Source organism: Eutrigla gurnardus, assembly GCF_963514095.1.
Source record: "Eutrigla gurnardus genome assembly, chromosome: 10".
Lineage (NCBI taxonomy): Eukaryota > Metazoa > Chordata > Actinopteri > Perciformes > Triglidae > Eutrigla > Eutrigla gurnardus.
In genome coordinates, this window is record NC_139924.1 from 18624530 (window position 1) to 18630362 (window position 5833).

The following is a 5833-nucleotide window of genomic DNA, read 5'->3' on the forward strand; positions in this document are numbered from 1 at the left end:
TGGAGTCCCCGAGACCTTAACAGCATCCCTGAGTCAGCTTTGTGTTTCAAGGTGCAATTACACGAATGCACGCGCGCACACACACACACACACACAGATGGAGACACAATTAACAGAAAACAGCCAGCAGACTGATTAAGAAGGCCGCCGCAGCTATTAACTCGCGGCGGAGATAAAGCGCTGCAGAAGTCACCGGGGTAATCGCATTTATCCAGCGTCCACAGAGTACGAGTCGTAAAATGAAACATGATGTTACATTTGGTGGCCAGTGTGTCATAGAAATCCACTGAATCACTGCAATGTGCTGTCGGGGCTATTCTTGTCCGAGCTATTAAATTTGGGAGCGGGGACCGTCAGCAAGCTGACAGCCCCTGATTCAAATCTGAATAATGTACGATGATGAATATAATGCGCCACTGAATGGTGCATTGAAATAGGTAGCCGAGGCAGGTGCGTGTGGGCGAGCATGGGCGTGTGAGAGGGGGAGAGAATAATCAGTCATCACAACCTCAACCCAATGGCGCATTACGGACACACAACAAACGCAAAATTATACATTTAAAGCTTCTTCTTTTTTGCCAAGTTAGATGATTTACAATGAGGCGATTATGAAAGGGAAAAGAACATAGACGGAGATAAAATTGCTAAAAAGCTGATGAATGGCAACGCACCAACAGAGCAACTATTGTTCTTCCTCCCTTGGCTTAGCTAACACACTTCCCTTCCCCTTTAAATAATACATGCTAATACATGAAGAAGGAAGCACATAGGCCATTAACAACTAGTCGGAATAAAGAACCTCGCACAAGAAAGAGAATTATAGTCACAGGAAAAAAGCAAGCGACACACTCATGTAAGCACTTTCCCTTTTTTTCCTGCTCCATCCTTGGACTCCTCTTGTTCTGCTCAAACAACTCCCACACAGAGGGAACACAAATGCACACTAACACATGCACCAGGGCACAGGTTATTTTCCAATATTTTTCACATTTTTCCTTTTTGCCTCCATCATGAGCAAAGTCCAAAGATGAAAAATGCAAGCTTACCAACCCATTGTCCTCTCTTAAGCAACTGTGACTCCCTGCAGCAATTATATATTATTAAGCTTTCAAATATGCTCTTAAAAACTGTCTGTAATGGTTCCCCTGTCTTCATTCCCTTTACAGCTCTCGCTTGGTAACAGAAGGCTTTATGTCATTTATTTCCTTTTCTCTTTTTCAAGTTTATAGTTTAATCCATGTGCAGGTTCAAGCTACTGGCTCATAGGCTGAAACCCTTTTGCACATTCATCTTCACGTGCAGCCCTGCGTCGCAGCACATAAGACCTGGCGGGCTTTCCTAGGAATCTTCACCTGCGCTGTTAAGTCTGCACGAAAGCTGTAAGCCTCCAGGATCCAGCGGCAAACATGTTAGGAAACCTTATGTAATGCAATTTCACAGAGAGCAAGTGAACCAATCACAGGAAGGTGATGCATTTCAGTCTGCTGTTTGCTCATGGTGAAATTTAGTTTGGAGCAGGTCAGTTGAGCAGTCTGAAGCGGTTAATGAAGGGGACAAATGTTTTCAGAAATGTCAGAAATGTCGGGTGAAACAATACGCCACAAAAGGAGCTACTCATCCATCCGCATTGTTCCTAGAGCTGGAAACATAACACGCTGCCTCACTACAAATGTCAGACATTTCACAGACAGTGGCTAGATGTACGAAAACAGAAAGCCATTAGCACTGCCAGGCATGTCTGTTTGGTCGTGTATGAAAGGAGCTTGACAAAAAAAAGTAAAAATCCATTTCCAGAGTTTTGAATAGGGAAGACAGACAGATGCACAGACAGAGAGAGAGAAACCTTTGCCTTTCCCCAGCCAGGAGACAGAGGTCTGCCCTTTGATGTGCTTGGACGATGCCTGCCTTTGATGAGGATTTCTATGGCAGAGTGGCTGTGGCTTCAAATTAAGCTGGCTGAGCTTCTCATGCTGGGAAACTCAGGCAGGCACCACCGAGGGCACCGCAACATTGTCACAACGCCTACCTCTATTTGGTCACTTTTTAGCAAATGTTTGCTAATTTTTCTGCTTTTTGCAGTCATCAACTTCTCCTGCCATTTAAGATACCTGCATTTCCCCCCAACACGCCCTGGTGTGTGCAGCAATCCCAGTCACCTGATGGCGTCATTCACAGAGCACATCTGTTACCCATTCCCTCATTAGCCCCACACCCTCACTCATTTGCCAGATAGTTGATGTTGCGTGTGTGTGTGTGTGTCCAAGGGTGCGTACAGACTGTACAAGTCTGTTGACGGACGAGGGAAGGCATGTCTAGCAAATGGGGGAGTTGTATAACGCGATCTGATTGGCTGACGGATTTGCCGGTGCCTGAAAAGTTGAATTTTTCTTTGTCGACTTTGTCGACCCAAGAGATGCAATGGAGCGGAACCACAATTTATTTCGGCATAATGTGACGCAAGCCCATGCAAAGTCAATTTGATCCGTCAACGGACATGTACAGTGTGAATGCGCCCTTAGGGTCCTAATCACCTTTATTTGCTTTTTTTTACTGTTAAGCTGTTGCGAAACCCTATAATGAGCTTCTTAACAAGTAAAGGAGTCCACATCGCTGTGTGCAAGCCCGTCACAAGTATTTAAGGGTGTAAACAGTCAGTGCTCGTGTCAAAACATGTGTTCAACATTTTGTAAAATGTCCTAATTCGCTTCGGTAGGGTTAAAATATGAAACTACACTCCCACCATCAGCTGGCTAGCCTATTGGTATGGAAAAAAGCTCACTAATGAATACGTTCTGCTTAATCCATACAAAGTGCACAAACAATAAGTTGCAGTCAGAGAGGTATAAGGGATATATATATACATAATTTGATCTTTTTCCCACGTCAACTTCTGGGGCTGTCATATTTTTCTTTAACTCCGTCAGGTCTCATTGAAAACTGTAACAGGCCAAAAGAGCCGCCGCAGTCTGATTAATTAACGCTGACCTTTTTAGCATCGTAGTGCGCCATAACTTGAACATTAACACTGCAGTGAAACATGAACTGAATTCAGAGCTCCTGCATGCACAAAGCCGACTGTACTGGAGAGAGGAGCGTGTGATCCACAGCCACTTCAGGAGCGTACTGACTCATCATCACGGCACAGCACAGAGCAATGCAGTAAACGTCGGACACTATGATACTTGGGGATTTTTTGAAAAACAAAAGAGAGAAATGGTGGAGTTCTGTTTGCTTATCCTTTTTGGTCCATTAGACAAACAATAGGAGTCTCGATCGGTTTCAAGGAGGCCTTTCTAGAATATTTCCCAGCCAGTTAAAACAGTAAACATTGTCTCTGACTCTTATCAATTATTGTGCTGTATGTGTAGGGGAAATAGGCTCGAGCTGAAGCGTGGTGGAATTAAGCCTTGAGAACCTTCCTTTTAAAGTGTAGGAGACCGCGAGTGAAGTCTGAGATGTGAGAGATCCCACATCAATGATGGAGATAAATCAATAGTCCCACACAATGGTTTCCGATTGAAGGCATCGGTTAGCTTTGTCTGGGAGCTCCGTTTACCAAGAGGCACTTTGTTCGAACTGGATGTTTAAGCCTCCGCAAGACCTACAGCGTGTGCGGGCAGTGAACTTTATAGAGACATATATATATATATAACTGTCTGCTATTCAGGAAAGATCCAACCTTTTCTGTATCTTGAGCAGAATGCAGAGAAAGGGCCGACAATATGGGTTTTTAGAAGCTTTAAGGGTTTATTGATTTAGAAACACCATATACTCTCAAATCAATACCCAAGCCAATGCAGCAGCCCTCCTTTTTTTTCTATGAGAATCATACAAATTCACTTTTAGAGGGTTATTTATGTTTTCAATACTCCTTGCAGTGAAGGTATAGTATTAAACGCCGTAGTTGCAAAATAACTATCTGTGGGTTTATTGGCAGAAGTAACCCAAAAAAGTATTTCACTACATATTGTGCAGTTTACCAGTTTGTCTGTAAAAGGCAACTGTGGGAAGCCAAATTACCTCATGCAGAGATAAGTTTAGCCTCTCTATTTATCCTTTCACTCGCTCTCTCTCTCTCTAAATCTATCAATCTCTCTTGCTCATTGAGTAGGTAACCCGCATGACTCCTCTCCCTCCTACGCACCAAAACGATACTAGAACAGGAAAGAGTGCTGTCCGGTGCTCACCTACCAGTATGTGATCACTGCAACACACACAAGCACGGACGCAATTGCCAAAATCTGTGCCCACATCCTTAAAATCAGTAGGAAATTTAAAGTGCATCAATATTACTGACACGTAATACTGTGCTCTGCTGCCCCCAATGACGACGGAGAAGATTGCAACACAGTTTTCATTTTCTCCACATGCTCTTCAAACATCACCTGCTTAATGCTTTATCTTGAAGTCTGCGTTGCAAAAATAATGCCAGCCAAATCCTTGCCTCTGAAAAGACATGCTCAGTTATCACTCGTCGCCAAATCACATCGTTTTTAGAGAGAAATATCAAATATTTATAGAAGTGGCTAAACTATGTAACCGGGGCTATTGTCTCCTGTTGGGTCCTGCCATTTACATGCATCTGTGAGCCGCTTTTGCGCTATAACCCTTCATGCATACGGCTGCCATCCTTTTATGAATCATACTATAATCACATCAAGCGTATACAGCGGCACGCATACCTTACTGTTTCATGCGCACAACGGCGCGCTCAAGAGTGCGCCGGTGAGGGAGACGCTACATCTTGCTTCCTTTTTTTTTTATGCAAACTAAGCCGATGAGTCTCAAAGACTCTCAAAGTCCCAGAAGCTTTATGCATCTTCAACACGTGCTCACCGCTCGCCCTCCCTCCAGTCAAGCTCGTTGTTTTGCCTGTGACCTTTTAACAGATTCCCCGGGCATCGTCACAGCCTGCAGTCATTTGCAGTGTGCTCCGTCACAAGCAGCATAGTAAACGTTTCCAAATGGGGTCATAGACTGAATGTGTCGGGCATCAGAGGCAGTCCTTTTGATGGTTTTGTAGATTTGTGAATGTTGTTGTCATGTTAGGGTGAAGAATCAGTAATACGCTTCCCACACGCTCTGTGATTTGTTTGTTTGCCCTTCAGCATTGGATTAGGACTATATTTAGACGAGTGAAGTATGCTAATGAGCACCTAGCTTCTGGAAGGCATATCTGACAGCCTCCACCACACGCGCTGCCAAGTCCATAATCTTTACCCCAAATCCCTTTTTTTTCTCAGCTTCGCTTTTTTTTTTTTCCTCTTCTTCACTCTATTGTGATCCCATTGTTAAAATGCTTTTGGGGGTTACATAACATAAGGTTTGTTCACATGGCTGTGGGTGCGAAAGGGTGAGACGAGTTCTCACGATTATTAGTTGCTGAAGTGCATCTTAATTTGACACTTGGCCCCCCAGAGAAAGAAACTCTTGCATAAATGTGCTCTCTCAGATGGAATAAATAAGAAATTTGTCCCCTGTGCTGTGTCCTGGTGGATTATACTCACGCACATTTTTTATTTTTTTTATGCGGATTCCTTCACCCACGTTAGGCTGCTAAGTCATGTTTCTTTAACTGTGATGTAAAGTCAGTGGAGTTCTCCTGTAACTACCAAGCAGACGACCTGCAACCGCAGACAGCATCTTATATACGTCATGTACTAGTGAATCAGTTTTCCAGTTAATCCGAAGAATGTTCATTACGATCCTAGTTCTCATCACCCGAAGTAAGTACATGTATGTTCATTTATGGTCAACGCTGGTCACAATTTGTCTTTGCTCATTGTCCTTTTTTCTGAACTTCAGAAATCATTTTCAGTCGTCGCTACTCCAA